This window comes from Sciurus vulgaris (assembly GCF_902686455.1).
Source record: "Sciurus vulgaris genome assembly, chromosome: 4".
Taxonomy (NCBI): domain Eukaryota; kingdom Metazoa; phylum Chordata; class Mammalia; order Rodentia; family Sciuridae; genus Sciurus; species Sciurus vulgaris.
The window spans coordinates 183,703,161-183,720,103 of NC_136464.1; the positions used below are offsets into that span (position 1 = coordinate 183,703,161).

At 45.2% G+C, this 16,943-nt stretch overlaps 1 protein-coding gene across 4 annotated transcripts in view; it reads left to right on the forward strand.

Annotated features, from left to right (window-relative positions):
• Positions 1–16,943, forward strand: part of MYO16 (myosin XVI) — a 551,974-nt gene that overhangs the window by 208,313 nt on the left and 326,718 nt on the right. The gene's annotated exons all lie outside the window — the stretch shown is intronic.

The following is a 16,943-nucleotide window of genomic DNA, read 5'->3' on the forward strand; positions in this document are numbered from 1 at the left end:
TTACGTCTAGGAAAGTGTGCCCATGACATTTATTTATGAGAAAATGAAAACAGGCTTTGGAGTTTGCCGTTTGTTGTTTTCTCTTATATCATAGACCCTGGCATTAATGCCCACACATACCACTTGGGAATTCTTTTATGATTAGTTCATCTCTAAAAGAGGTTTTAAGAATCTATGCAAGATTTTTAAAAAACATACTGGAATAGAAGAATAAGTGTGATTTGTTTTTTTCCCATTATTAATAAAAATCATGTGATTCCTTAATGATTTCCTGCTTTGTACCTGACTTTCCGTACATATTACCTCACATAAGCTCCATGACTTCACATGCAAGAAAACGTTGATATTTTAAGCAGCTTCCCATATGCCAAAAGCAAACCCTGGAACTGCACTTGGGTTCCCGAGCAGAGCCCAGCCTTTCTGGGTCTGCCCGCATCCACTGCCTGTGCCCGCCTAGCGAATGCCCACTCGCTTGGTGGCTGCACCCAAGAGAAAGCCACCCTTTCACAGCCAGGAGGTCAGACGCCTGAAATCGGGCGCAGTGCCACACCCGCTTATGGGCCCTGAGGAGAAACCTGGGCTGGTCCTCGCGACCCTGGGCTTGGAGGTACCTCACTCCAGTCTCTGTGGGGTCCTTCTCTGCGTCCCCATGTTCAGTCACCCTCTCCTTCCTCTTCTAAAGACACCAGACGTTGGATTCAGTGCTCTGGCCGACTCAGTAGGACTTTGTCTTAAGTCGATGCCGAGACCTTATTCCCAAGCAAGGGAACATTCACAGATACCAGGCATGAGAACTTCCATGTGTCTTTAATGGGACAAAATTAATGATTACAGTGCCTCCGCCCCCATTTTTTAAATAAGGAGCAGAGGTATTTGAGGATTAAACACTGTGAATTGGGACCTCTTTGATTCTGTAAGAGGATCGATTTCACCTCATTTTTCTCATTTGTTCTGTAACATCTTTTCTAAAGTGGGAATATATGTCACTGAAAATGTTTTTTTTTTTTTCATTTAAATACTCAAAGATGGAAACTGTGTCAAATTAAAAAGGAAGGACAAAAGAAAGATTAGCTTGAAATAGAAACTGGGGTGTTCATTCTCTACATGAAAAATGTGAAAAATGACTGAATTAATTTATAAGAATATAATCTTTGTTTTGGAGAAACAGAGCCTAGGAGGATGATTGGCAGCACTACAGGTTGAGGATGTGCCTGGTGCACACAGGACACACAACCCAGGGTCTGGGGTCTCCTTGTGAGTGATGCTGTTCAGGGTGAAATTTTAGTCTCTCTAGAATACTCAGAGCTCACGGAGCATCCGGCTCCGCGGGGTGCAGGGGGGCTTGGCTTGTGCTCATTGTTCAGTACGCTTTCTGGAGGGTTCAGTCCCTGGATGAGGTGGGTGAGACGGTTGCTTCCAGGCTGTGAGAATGGAGAACAAACTTCACCATGACTTTGGCACTCTTCTTATATTCTGATTTTTTGTTCCCAAATATTGGTTGGAAGACTCCAAAATATTTTCAAAATCTATGTCCATTTAATCTTGCTAATTGTTATTAATTTCACTAAACCTATTGCCAAAAGTGCCTTTTTAATTTTTCCTACATGCAGAATGGTCATATTTATTCTCAAAAAAAAAAAAAAAAAAAAAACAGTGTTCACGTGGCTGTGCTTAGAAGTTTAAAATCCTTCTTCTGTGTCCTCTGTGCAGTTGATGGTCAAAGACTTCACCTCCTTGAGTTTGGACAGGTTTGTTGGCTGGGGTTCAGTGCCAATCCAGACTCTCTCCTCCATTCTCCCGTGTCTCACCTCCTAAGCCACAATGGCACAGGGTAGGAGGGTCTCTTCTTTGTGTCAGGGCGAGGCACCTGGCATGATACCTACAATTAAATATCACGGGGACAACCCAGAATCAATGCAGCAAAGCATGAAAAAAATTTTGAAAAAGCTCTCAGTGTCTGTGTTGTGCTTTCAAGGGGCAGGGGCCCCACCCACAGGGAATGCTGCGCTGTCAGCATACAGGGCTGCCAGGTGGCAGAAGCATCGACGTCACCAGTGGACTAAGGGAAGCAAACCCCTGAGGCCACCCTGAGGAGAGAGGCTGGTGTTCATGGCCAGAGCTAGGCTTTGGGTCTGTCTCTGTGTCACTGTGCAAGGCGGTACGTGACTTGGCTCTCCCCAGAAGCTCTTCGAATAGATGAGGAAATGTACAGCAGCTCTGTTTTCACGGAAGCTGCACAGGATCTTCCAAGGAAATCAGTAGCAATGGCACTAATCCCAGTCTCCAAAATACATCCTTAGAAAAAGGATAACTGTTTTTGAAGAAATGGCAAATTCTCACCCTAACTGGGGATAACTTCACGTCATTGGCACACCCAGTGGTAGTTCCGTTGGATTGTGGAAAGTCTTCCTGCTCCTTTTCTGTGCTTTATTTTATCCCTGACACTTGACCCATTTGTCCCCAGGGTCCTCAGCACATACCTGCCTGCCTTCTTGCCTCACCTTGTATGTACCAACAGGATTTATTTTGACATATTCGTGAATGCTTGTAACAATCTGCTCCATTTCAGTCTTCAGTATTTTTTTCTCTTCTCTTCCCGTCCCCCAATTCCCTTCCTCTACTGTTAGTCTTCTGTGTGTTTATCATTGTTTTAAATCGTTGCATTGTGGTCAAAACAGAGTTCACCGTGCGTGTTCACAAGGCGCACAGCGCGCTGTGCTGGGTTTCATTCTACAGTTCCTCCGTTTCCCCACCCCTCCTCCCTCCTCGGTCCCCCTTCTGCTAATCATTCTAGAAGTTAATTTGGAGATACTTGCTTCAGCACACAAATTGTCTCATTGTCTGTTCTTCCTTGTCTTTAAAAGATGAAATCAAGAAGGAGAAACTGGTTTTGTTTCTTGTGGAACCATAGAGTTAAATCTGTAATTTTCAGGTGCTTGAGAACATTCTCATGACTCTGCAGGGCTGGTTCTCACACTGTAGACTCATTCAACCCCCGGGCACTACGCGACGTGAGTGCTGTTTACTCGGTGATGTTTACTTTCTGAACACTGTCTTCATTCACAGTGCTGAGAATCGTGATTGATCACTATGGATGACAGGGCCAGCCTGTGGGGACTAGCTGGCTCATTCACTCACTCCTTTGGCAAGAGTGCATTGAATTAGACCGAGGTTTAGATGCTACACACTGAACACGACACCCTCCATTCTAAAATAGTGGGAAAAACGAATGGAGCAGGTCATAGAAGTGTACCACCTAGAGGTTTGATTGATGGATGGAACGAGTCTGACCAGCCCTGGGTACACAGTGCTGGAGAGAGCCCAAATATCCATCCGTGGAAGTAATTTACTTTTGAATAAATTTTGATGAAATATGCTGTCATAAAAATTCTAATTGCTATGAAAATATGTTCCTGCCAACAACCTCAAAAGAGAGATTTATTTTTCTTGCAGAATTAAGTGCCATTGCATGTGGTTTGGTGCTGCCTGCCTAATGTTTCAGTTCCCAAAGCTCAGTGGTAGGTAAGAGATACTGCGTAGCATTTATTCATTCAAGAAATATTTGAATGCCTTCTGTCTCTGCTGAAGGGAGTCAGCAGTTAGCACAAGAAGCAGAATCCCCTGCTCTTTGAGTTTCCATTCTACCAGCAAGAGACGGGGAACAATAAATTTAATATGGAACTGGAGTTCAGATTCAGAGAAAGAACAGGAATCATGGATGAATCAAGCAATTGGGGGCTTGGAACTGGGAGGTTGGGATTTTCAGTTTTGTTAGCTGAGATGAAGGAGGTTAGAATATTGTGGGAGTCAGGAGTTGGAGGTCAAAGATTAATGAAAGATAATTGTATCACATAAGTTCTTTTGGAAGTCACCTATAAAATGGTTTTATTGGTTTGTGAGAATTGCTTATTATGAATCGTTGCTAAGAATGTGTGTGTGCGTGTGCACATGTGTGCGTGCGTGCGTGTGGCTCTCACATAGTGAGCACCATTAGACATTGCAACTTCAATAGTGTTGCCAGTGTCTTGGAGTAGTCTTAGCTACCAGGAATGTTGTCCATACCTTTGCCTAGAGATCTACCAAACTCTGAGAGATGCTGGGAATTTTTTTAACCCAGCCCTCCCTGTGTGCCAGGCATTTTTTATCTGCTTCTCCCTGTCAGCTCTCTCAGGCCTCACAGAATGCTCTTTGGAGGTGCTGGCGGTGTTCTTACAGGTGAGGTGCCTGATGCAGAGAGGCTGGCCTTCCTGCTGAGGGCCAGGCAGAGGTGCTAGGGACAGGCTGCACGCCCAGAGACTGGCTTCAGGACCAACCCTCACAAGCGCCCTGGGTATCTGCCACATTTCTTAAGATGTGATTCAGGCAGAACTAAAAGTCCCCAAAATGGGCTAATAAGATTACAACTCCCTTTGTGACCTCACACATTCCCTGTGAAACATAGCTTTCTGACTTAACTACTTGGATTTGGGAAGGAACATTAAGAGAGAGAATACATGGAGTCGATTCTCACTCTTCAAGGTAGTTTGTTCTTCAGATACACCACGAACACAAAATCCATGAGTACTCAGCTTTGCTCCTAGGAGAAGCACATGGCCAGATTTTTCTAAGTCTTTGGTCACAACACTTCACCAGTTAATCAGTGTGTAACCTTTTTCATATTAAGATGCCTTTCCAATATCTAATGTTGACTGTTGAACTCGGCATTAAACTCCGCCAGCAGCTTCATCACTCCTGCCTAGGGGAAGTGTACCTGCACCCTGAGTTTCTCTTTTAGAGCACGTCAGGGCATGCCTGCCTTCCTTCCTTCCTTCCTTCCTTCCTTCCTTCCTTCTTTCCTTCCTTCCTTCCTTCCTTCCTTCCTTCCTTCCTTCCTTCCTTCCTTCCTTCCTTCCATCCATCAGGGATTGAACACAGGAACACACTACCCCTGAACTGCATCCCCTTCCCTTTTTATATTTTATTTTGAGAGAGGGTATTACTAAGTTGCTGAGGCTGGCCTTGAACTTGTGATCCTCCTATCTCAGCCAAAGCTGCTGGGATTACAGGTGTGTGCAACTGTGCCCGGAGTGTCAAGCCTTCACCTTTTGCACTTAGGAACACTGGACAGCACTTAGCACTACACTTCAGGGCCATTTTTAAAGCTCAAAATGAAAGAAATTGCACTGACTAGGCCATAGAAAGAGCACTTTTTACAATGAAAAGCTAAAACGAGAGGCCGGGGTGTTGTGTCTGACCTCAGGTACAGATGTACATGTTGGTGACTACGGTTTTTGCACACTCTGTGTATATCCACAAAACCACAGAAAAGTCATTGATATTGGTTTGGGGGTTGTAGATAAATTTTAGCCAGAAGGTAAATTTGCAAATATGGACTGTACAAATATTGAGAATCATGTGTTAAATCAAACTATAGACACTTTAAAGAATTCTAAATATGAAAGAGAAACCATCCAAATCCAGTGTATTTTAGATATTGTGGTGGGTCAAAAAATTATGGATTTCTGCAGTACAGTCTCAAATTTAAAGAACTGTTGTTATTAAAGTTGCTATTGTACAATTGAACAGGCTTTTGCAGTTTCCTAGCTCTTTTACTGACATTGTCTCACTGGGTATGAAGAACATTTCTAGGTCCTAAGCAATACACCTATTATTTAATATCAGGGAGGTTAGGAATGGAGTGTGATCTCAAATTTGAATATTCTGAACCCCCCCATTAAACAATTTTTAATGTATTAAAATTTTTCTATTTACTGTATCCAATTATGTCTATATGATTATGTATCATATAAAGTTCGCCCACTGAGAATTTTTTGTTCCCTACCCTTTCATTTATTGTTTAAGTTTCCTCATATGTGATTTTTATTTTCTATGTGATCTAATTTTAAAATCTGTTCTAACTTGTACCATATTCTAATACCAATATGCTCTATAAATTAAAAATTTTTAAATTCTTTTTAAAAAGGAATTCCAAGATAATTGTCTTTCCCAGATTTTGAGAAAACTTTTATTATTCAAGAGTCATTCACAAGTCAAATTTGATTAGCTCAAGTCATGTTTCATTCTCTTGAGGATCTTCGTATTATTTCAGCATGTTCATCCATTGATGTGGATACACACATGCTCAGGCACACTGGTATAAAATTTGAGCATGTTAAAGCCGCTGTGCTCTGAATAAGTGCTTGTAAAGTTCCTGGGTGCTGCTGGGTCACGTGCCTGCTGCGTTTGGACCGTGTGCTCCTTCGGGAGTGAACTCTGAACACAGCTCCCGTCTCACTCCTTTCCCACACGGTTGTGCTCAGAGGCTGTTCCTCTGCACGAGCTGGACCTGAGTGTCCGCATGTGGACTTGTGGACTATGCCCTCACTGCCAGCTGTTCTGGACCATGAGCAGTTCTCCAGCTCTGACCAGGTAACCTGTCAGCATTTCCAACCATAGAAACAAGGCCTTTTGTTTGGTGTTAATTATTTTGAAATGAAAATAATAGAGTCACACTCCTTAGGACAACTGTTGGGGACGGTGGTCACCTGTGTTACTGACCGATCGTCTTAGACTTTCTCTTCTTGACACCTTTGGGGAAGGAGTGGCTGTACACCTCCCTTGACCTGGAAACATCTAGCAAATTCTTCCCCACGGGGTGTCTGTCTGTGATACATGAGTTCAAGAAATTGATACTTAGAGAATGAAAGGACAGTATCTAATTAGTTTTATTCTTGAAAAGGTTCACTGGCAGTTGCCAGGTACTGAATCATCACTATTACGTACTACAAAGAGATCTTCTAAGGTACTTTTTCTCCTTGAAAGGAGAAGCTGCAGAGGAAATGCCAGCAAAGGGACAGTCATCTTCCAAGTGCAGCTCGGGGATGACTTTGTCATGTTTCACTGCAGGGACCCTGCAGTAATCACCAGGGATGCAGGGAAGTTCTCCCGGTCCTCGGCCCTCTGTGTGTGAACGCCTGATGCTTGCAACTTCTTTTGCTGTGGGCAAGTGTGTCATGACCTGTATCTAGTGGGCAGCATGGCCTCTGCTGGGACGGAGCACTCCTTCATGACTTAGATAATTAGCGACATTGTCAACATGCTACTTTGCGGTAGGTGTCTTAAATTGGTGGAAATTAAACCATTCCAAAACCTTTTCTACAAGGTGCTTGCACTCTCTAGGCCAAGTATCACTGCGTGGTAGTGAGTAGTGTGGTTACAGATCACCTCTCCATCACTTTGGAGTGGCGGACACCAGGCACAGGCTGCCCCGGCTGCTTTGGGAGTTCTCACTCCTCCCTGGAAGTGCATGAGCCCATGGTTGAAGGTCAGTCTGTTGTCCAGCCTGAGTGGTGCAACAGGACACTGGCAGTGCAGCTGCCCACCAGCTTTCCATGTGACTGGCCACCAGGACGGTGCCCGTCTCCCTGCCCGTCCATCTCGCTTTGACTCTGCCAGGAGAGTGGACGCCTCCGCGTGAGCGCCCTCAACCTCCCGCTCGCAGCCCAACGTGGATTTTTCCTTGTTTGTCCTCATTTGCGAGCCAGACCCTTCACGTGCTCCCCAAAGGCTAATCACCCTCTCTACCAGGTTCCCTCTTTGTTCCTCTCGTTTCACGGTTATTTAATCAGCTCTTTTCTTTATTTCCGTAGTCATGTCCTAGTATCTGCTGTTAACTTTAAAAAAAGACAGGAAACTCAGTGGGACTTCCCTCCTCCGTCCCACGCTGTGCTGGTTCTCCCCGTGCGCAGTGGGGTCCTGCTGTGCCTGGGCCCCGGGGCCCCTCGGTGCAGACGCTCTGCCTTCTTGCACTGGAGGCCCTCAAGCTGGTCCTGCCCAGGGCCCCTGCTCTCCACCTCTGAGCGAGCGATGAGGCTCACTTTCCTCAGTCTGTCTCACTCGACCTAAAGGCCCATTGACCAGAGAGAGGGGCTGGACAGCGTGGGATGTTTTGTCCAGGGCTATATATTTAACATGTCCAGAAAGAGCTCAGAGGACGCCCCCTGGCTCCCTGTGGCACCTGAGCAGAAGAGCCCTTTGTCCCTGGGTTTTGTTTTATGAACATTGATCACCACTTAACATGCTGTTACCAAAATCGATGGTGAAAATTCCTAGTTCATGTGAACAGCGATGAGGACTATAAAATAGCTTTCAGAAGATAAGCAACAAAGTGTCGTTTGAAAAGCAAATCTGGAAGAATTCTGGTTTCAGATCAGCTGTGGTTGGAAATTGTCACCCTAGTCCTTGCAAATGAAAAAGTCGGTGCTTGTGGGAACCAGGTCCTCCTCTTGCACCTGTCCAAGAACCACTCTCGCAGGTCCTGACCCTCCTGGAAGCGGGCAGCACCCACACCCCTGCCTCTGGTCTCAGCTGAGGGGCGTCGTGAGGGCCACGGTGCTGGGCACAGCCCTCCACGCTCAGTCTCAACGCCAAGCTCATGGGACGTGCTTCCTCCCGCACGCCTCGCCACCACCCGGAAGGGCTCCTGTGGAGAACAGCGGGTCACGGCTAGGAGTCTCCAGGTGGAGTCCCTGAGGAGAAGCACCATGGAAGCCCAAAGTCGCGAGGGACCACAAAGCCGGACACCAGAGGAGGGGACACCTCTGGCTGCTAATGTCACAGAAAGCACCGCACAGCCCAGCTACTGCCCAAGTTAGAACCAACCCTCGTCCCCAAACCTGTTCCCTCATGACCAATATCCTCTGTTGTCCAGCTTCCAAACAGGTTCAGGGGCAGGTCACCAGGCATGGGAGGTGCTGCTTGAGGAGACCGCAACCGAGCTCAGCGTGTAAGGTTCTAATGGGAAGGTGGACAGCCTGCAAGAGGAGAAGCCCCTGGAAGCAGAGCGTGGGGACTCTGATGAAGGCCAGGAGGAAATCCTAGGATCATGCCTGCGGGGCCAGAAACGGAGCTCTGACGGGCTGCTCCGTGGGCTGGACGCGGCCCAGGCAAGATCCCGAGCCTCAGCTGATAGAGCTGCAGAAGTTTCCCAAGTCCAGCTGCGGACACAGACCCTGACAGGTGGACTCTGCAGACCTCCGAACACTCCCACTGGAATCCTCCTCGCGTGGGAGACGTCAAAGCATTTCTCAGACAACAAAAACTGAGGGACGCCATTGCCAGCTGATCTCCTGCCTTCCCAAAAATGTTAAAATAAGTTGTTCTAAGAGAACAAAATTATATAGGTCAGACTATGTGATGGACGTGAAGAAAAGAAGACAGTGGAAAATCAGTAAAGGCCAAGATTCCACACAAATTTAGTTTTATTATAAAATTATATAGAAGGTGACCTCTTAAAGTGATGATCATAACAAAGCATTGGGTGGTTACAGCCTATGGATAAGTGAAATGTCTTCAGGGATGAGGAGGAGGCACCGAAAATACTGTTATACCTACACTACCCCTGAATGAAGTGGAGCCAGACTTGTTAAAGTGTGCCTTTCAGGGTCTGGGATATAGCTCATAGCAGAACACACACTGGCATGCTGAAGTTCCTGGTCGCAAGCTCCAGCACCACACACACACACACACACACACACACACACACAACATAGTGCAAACTCTGGAACAGCCAGGAAAAATAATTCCAAAGTAAGTATCCTAAAAAAGATATAAAGTAGGAACATATAGTATGCCAAGGCGAAACAATGAGAGCAGAAAAGCCTGGAGAAATCGGAACAAAGAGCAAAGACAACAAATAAAATATAGTTAATAACAGTTATATTAATGCAGCTATATCAAGAACTGCTTTAAATGTGAATGATCTAAACATATCAGGTAAAAGACATAGATTGTCAAAGTAGAAAAAATATAAGATCCAACTCTGTTAACAAGAAACCTACATTAAGTATAAATAGATTAAAAGTAAATGGAGAAACAGAGAAACAACATGTATCCCATTTGTTTACAATAAAAATAAATTTAAAAAAAGTAAATGGAAAAAGATTAACCATGCCAATATTAATCAAAGTAAATATGGGGTGCTGCATTAATTTCAAGCAATGCAAACTTCAGATAAAGAAAATTAGAGGAAGAATATAACAATAAAGAGATCAATTCTATGAGAAGACATAAAAGTTATTTTAATAAATATACCAATTAGAGTTTTATTTCAAACTCTAATTCCTAATATTTATACACCTTAGGATAGTCTGTCAAAATATCTGAGGCAAAACTTTATACAACTGTAAGGAAAAATATGTTCTCAGACCACAGTGGGATTGACTTGAAAGCAGTGACAGAGAGCTGAAAAATTCAAAATATTTGGAGATTAAACAGAACAGTTCAAAAATACACATAGGCTGCCAGGCACAGTGGCGCATGCCTGTAATCCCAGTGGCTCAGGAGGCTGAGACAGGAGGATAGTGAGTTCAAAGCCAGCCTCAACATCAGCAAGGCACTAAGCAACTCAGTGAGACCCTGTCTATAAATAAAATACAAAATAGGCCTGGGAATGTGGCTCAGTGGTTGAGTGCCCCTGAGTTCAAACCCCAGTACCTGCCACACCACCAAAAAAAAAAAAAAAAAAAAACACAACAACAAAACAAAGAACACATAGGTTAAAAAAAGGTGCAAGAAACACCAAATGTTTTAACTAAATTGGTAATACAAATTATCAGATTGTATCAGATGCAACAAAAATAAGGCCAAAAGGGAATATTAAACATTAAGTGCAAATATTAGAAAAGAAGTTTATAAAATCAATGATCTGAGCTTTCCTTTTAGGAAATTAGAGAAAGAAGAGCAATTCAAGTCTAAATCAAGTGGAAGAAAAGAATAAAAAATCAGAGCATGAATCAATAACATGAAGTATAGGAAAAACAATAAAGGAATTAAATCAATGATACCAAAAGCTGCATTAAGAAATGCCTACTATAAAACGACAGTAACTGACACAGTGAGGTTTCCATAAAGGAGGAGGGTTCTTATACATCAATGAAATAGAAAAGGAAGTTCATAACTAGACCAGCGTAAATCCACTGGCAGCAGAGCAACCAGAGCAGAGCCACTGCTAAGGCAGTGGTGTGGGCACCTTTGACTGCTCCTGGCCAGAGAGTGACCCCAGGCCCAGCTCTTATGCCATGCACACCAGTTAGCGCAGCGTGGATCACGGACTTAACTGTAAAACAAAACTTCTAAACTCCTAAAAGAAATCTATGGAAAATTCTAGGTGGCCTTTGGTTTGGCAACAAGTTTTGCAACTAACACCAAAATCATGATCCATGAAAGAAAAGTCGGTAAGTTGGACCATGATAAGCAAAACAAGTGTCAGACAGTTGTAAAGTGAGCAGTTTCTTTTGTATGACAAATAGAAATTGTATAGGTTTGTGGTACACAAAAGATGTGTGAGCACACGCATTTGGGTGTACACACACACATTTTGGATTGGCTACATGAAGCTGATTAGTAGAGGCATTCCTTCACATACCCGCCACTGCTTATGGTGAGAATCCTTGAAATCTACTCTTTTAACAATTTTCAAGGATAGTCGACTTCTTATTACCTTTGACTATGGCTATCATGATGTGCAACAACTCTCGTGAACATCTTTCTCTAACTGAACTTTGTGTCCCTAATGCCCCCAACCCCCAGCCTCTGATAACCACCATTTTGTTCCCTGAGCTTGTCCGAGAGTTTGTAGCTAAAATATAGAAAGAACTCTTAAAAATGAACTATCTAAACAGACATCTCACCAAAGAAGGCATAAAGATGACGAATGCTATGAAGACACTCAACCTCATTTGCCACTCGATAATTGTAAATTAAAACTTGTAATTAAAACAAACTGCACTACCTCTCATACCTATAGAGCACAGATTGCTTTGTGGGTTGACAGGGACATCTCCCTGCTGCCCGCTGATGGGGCCTAGGACAAATGATACTTGAATAGCAACAGACAGACTGAGCTCCAAGTAGGGGAGATGACTAGGATTTCTATTTCCAATGAAACATAATTATTGGTTTTCTTTCCACCATAAGTGAAGTAGCATAAATTGAAATAAGGAAGACTGAGGAGGTGTGTAGCTGGCAAGGAAGCCAGCTCTCTATGTGAGGGGGACTCCACCGAGATTCTTCCAGCTATAACTAACCAGACTTCAGGAGAAGAATCAGCTGGCACGCTCTGCTCTGCATCACCCCTACGTGCAGTGCCTAGCTGCTGCTCTCAATGTTCTAGTGGTGCAGCCCCTGGGAGGCTGGAGGAAGCTGTCCAGTCCAGAGCCTCCTTGAGGCCGGCTGTGTGTGCCTGTGCCCTGTGGTGAAACAGTGTGGCGCCCAGGCCCCTGCTGTAGCCAGATACGCCTGGAAAGCCTCCCTCACGGGGGTCATTCCTTCTACTGCTTCGTCTTCCTCTCTGCTCGTTTCCACGTTATAACTAGAGAACAGCTTTCAATGGTGCTTCTGTGGCAGTGAGTTCTGGGATTTGGTTGAGCTTCGGTTTGGCATGAGCTTTCTGTGTACCTGATGCTGCTCTGAGCAGTGTGGTGAGACCTAATAATAAGGAGGAGTGAGGGTCTCCACGTGCACAGGAAGTGGGATGAGAAGAGATACACAGGCTTGGACAAGAGGAGAGGGCAATAGGAGCTGAGTTAAGTGTCATTTCCAGGAAGGAGGGCTCACACTCTAAAACAATAGAGTGAATAAATCCAGCTTACGGATCCAGAGGAGGAGGGTTCTAGCTGGAGCAAAGCAGCTGGACCAGCATCCTAGGCAGAGTCGTGTGCGTAAACACACATCTGTGTGGGTGACAGCATGAGCAGGACTTTTAGTCAGGAGTCGTGAGTTTTAGGCACAATGTGAGTCATGTTAGCTGGATGGCCACTGAAGAATCCCGGAGGAAAGGCGTCAACCTCCAGACCTGCAGGATCCTGAGTGGCGGGCAGAGCCATGGGTGAGCAACAGTGAGACTGCTTTCTGAAGATTGCAAAGCAGAAGACTGTACCAGGCTTTGTCCCAACCCTGGCAAGAGGCCAGGAGCAGAAATGGCAGACAGAAGGTTCAGGAAGCCCTCCCTGGGTGGCAGGTCAGCCAGGTGAGATGTGAAGAATGAACAGGAAGGGAGAGAGAACTCTCCAGACAATTGAGCCACTGTGTATGGAGCCCATCACTGAAAGGAGCAGGTCTGAGATGGCTGGTGTGGAGCCCGTTCTAGAAACCAGTGATGGGCTTCAAGTGAGGACCAGGGCACCATGGCCACTTTGTCATGTGTCGGTAATGTCTCCTGATGTGCAGAGGAGAAGAGATCGGAGGCTGGAGTGGATGCTCTCTGGATTGCCGAGGTGGCTGCTTTGGCTGAGGGGAGGTGAAGGGTCAGACCAAAGTGGTGACAATGGCTGGGAGAGATGGAGCAGGTCAGTCTGATGAGGGATCAATGGACAGTCATGAGACAGCAGGACCAATAACATGGTCCTGGTTTACTAAAGGAAATGAGACAGTCATCGGTTTCTTAATGACAGGAATATGTTCTAAGAAATGTGCTGTAGATGGTTTCGTGGTTGTGTGGACGTCGTAGAGTGCAGGTATACAAGTTAGGACAGCTGTGGAGTCACTGAGCAATGGACTCTTAGGAGTCCCCCATCATGTGTGGCTTGCCAGGACTGAAAGGTTGGTGTGAGGCACATGCAGGAGGGAAGGGGAGAGGGGAAGGGTTTGGGAATCAACTCAGCTGCCTGTACAGCTGAGGAGGCCCAGGAACTGAGCTCCTCAAGCTGGAGACCAAAGCCCAGGACAGGCTGGGGCAGGGCAGAGGAGTCCCAAGAACCAGGAGTTTCGCGTCCAAGGCAGGAGAAGGTGGATGTCCCTGCTCACATACAAGCCATCTGCCCTTCTTCCAACTTTTCCTTGCAGCCTGGTCCTTGGCAGCTGGGACGTGCCCTGGACTGTGAGGACATGCCTCACTCAGCCTGTGGCTTAGAAACACCTTCATGCCCATACCTGGAAATGAGGTTGCATGAGACCAGATATTTGGCCACCCCTCAGCCCAGGAGAACAGACACATAGACTTACCGTGCTTTTTCCTACAGCTGCTTGTTGAATGCTGATGTCAAGGTATCTGGGTTGTTTTCCAGCCCATTCTATGGGATGGCTTACTATACCACCTGCAAGGGTGTAGGAAAATGGTTTATAATAGACTACAGTTTATTTATTCTTTTAAATTACAGTGAATGTGTTGACGTAGAATGCCATAGCAATGGATTTAGAGATTCTTGCAAATCTCTTAAGACAATAATTACCATAAACATAAGAATAAATCTAACTTTGAGTATTAACCTCAAAGGTTCCTAGGAACCTATAATAGAAGAAATGAATTCTACCTATTGGGAAAAATGCACACTTAGACATGAGTCATACAATAAAAGCATTTTAATGAAATTATTACCAAAAAATTTTTGAGAAAAATATATATAACAGGTATTGATTAAGTACCTACTGACCTGCAAGGTCATCATTTCTGTTATAGTCAATATGAGAGCTGTGTTTTTGTTTAACTTCTGTTGTCTACAGAATGTTCCATTCCTAATTCATGAAAAGGATTTATCTAGGTGTTGCAACACCAGGGATGGTTTGAAGGTCTGTGGTGTGGATCTTAGAGTTGCTCTCACAGCTGCCTCGTGGTGAAGCTGGCTGTGGAGTGTGACTGCCTCCCGTAGAGCCACTTCCAAGTTCACCACAGCGGACCACACGGCCGCTCCAGACCAGGGAACTGCCATAGCCCAGAAGCCTGCATCCTCAGGTGACTGAGTGCCTCAGCACTGTGTCTGAAACTTTGTGTCCCTAAAGTCCATATGTAGAGACCCTCCCCCATGATGACGGAGTTCAGAGGTGGGGACTGTTGGCAGATGGTTAGGTCACGAGGACAGAGGTCTGGTGACTGGGGAAGAGACTGCAGGCAACTGGCTGGCCTCTTCTGCCTTGTGAGGACCCAGCAAGAATGGCTGTCTGTGGGCTGTGCAGCCCTCTCCAGACAGCACGTCTGCAGTGCCGTGGTCTGAGATGACCACCCTCCAGGACAGTGAGGAAAACCTCTGTTGTTTATAAGTCGCCCAATCTAAGCTATTTTGTCACAGCTGCCCAAGCCGATGCAGGCAGGTGGCTGTGGGTTCTTCTCTGGTTCAGGTTGTGTTTTCCTGTTTTGCTTCCTGTAGGTGGTGACTGGGCTTTGTGCAGATGTGCTCTGTCTGGGCAGTCCCTGAGGGGAGGTGCAGCCCCTGGGGGAGGTTCCTGTAGAGCATGTTTTCCCTCCCATGAGGATGAGTCTCACCCACACCCTTCGGTAAGTGAAGGCTGTTAGGGGCTGCTCGGCTCTCCTCGGACTCCATGTTCCTAGGTCTCCTCATGGGAGGGAAGGGAGGGGCCGAGCATCCGAGAGCAGGAGTGTTGCTGTGGCCACCAGGCTCCTCTGACCTGTGGGCAGCAGGCCTGGCTCACAGTAGCCAGATGTGGATGGCAGTGCATTCTTTTTCAGTTCAGGACTCATTTCTTAAGTGCTATAAAAGCAGAAAATCCTTTACATTTAAGTAACAGAAAAATTCAGTCGTCGAACCGTATTTGAAAATCATGTTACAATATCAGAGCTTTGCAAGCTTCACTCACAGACACAGAAATGTCAGACCCAGAAAAACATATCTGTGCCTTACTGTGATGTTTTGTCTTCCTTCAGAAGTTTAAATATCCTAATTCCTTTTCCAGTACTATATATATTACAACTGCCACGCTTGGGTATTTTAATATTAATAGAAATATGGTGTTAGGTAATTTATACATTAGCTGTTTTATCACATTCGATGAAGATCCTATGAAATGTGCACTTTTTAAAATAATTTGATTTGCAAAGCTTGAGCCAGGACTTGCCAAGTGAAAACCCTTCTGACATATTTTATAGTCTGTATTTTTTTTTAATGATCATAGTCTGCTTAAAAAAAAAAAAAAGTCACATCCAAACCTTCTACTTTAAGGACTATACAAGTGGAGCAGACATTTCCACAGGACTTCAGAACTCCATCTCCAATTGTGGACAGTGTTGATTGCTTCGCAGACGGTCGGAATTGGTGTTGTTGAAAACACACACATTCTCCTGCTGCGTTCGCTGCCGTTCTTGTATTCCTGCATCTTGTCTTGTGCGTGTGAAGCTGTATTATTTGTTAACTCTCTGGCAAGATGAGACATGACTCAGGATAAGAGCAAATGTTCCTGTGACCTGGAACTCGAGCTGGAAGACAAGATTGGTGTGAGCCAAGTGTGAGCCTGGGACCTCAGCCTCGGCTCCGTTCCCCCGCTCCACACACAGGAACCTAAGAGCAGACTTATTTTGGGAACAATATGGCAGAGAGAAATGTTTGTACTCCTTTCTGTAACTACTGACCGCTTTTGGTAAAGATTTTGGGTTAAACCTTTAAGGATTAGAAGTCAGGTTGGACTGTACACAGGAATAAAGAATATACTCTAGTTAGATCTAGTAAAATACTGAGATTTTATTATCAACTAATATAACTAAAATATTTAGGTAACACTAACATTTGTTTATGTCTAGTAAAAAGTGTGATATTTTTTCTTGTTCCCTTTTTTTTTTTTTTTTTTTTTGGCCTCACAAAGTAAATGAAAAAATAAAAAGTTTATATGATGACAAGGGAGACCAAGTTACCCCTGAGGACCTTCTGTCACAAGCAGAAGCAGAGGTGGCATCAAGCTCAAGTTTGACTCAGGAATCGGTCAGAGGCGAGGGGCTTCTGGGGCTATTACCACTGGGATTAGAAGGCCAGAGGCAGCAGGAACCAAATTCGAGAAGACGCACAGACAAAAGGACCAGGTAGCTGCCCAATTGCCTACAGCTACCTGGGGAGGGCCACCGGAAAGGCTGCTGAGAGTCCCCAGCAGGCTCTGGCACTGCTTCTTGGGCTGTGGCAGGTCCCTCCCTGCTGTCCACGCCCACAGCGAGGCCTGAGTCCTGCTCACTCCTATGAAACCCACCC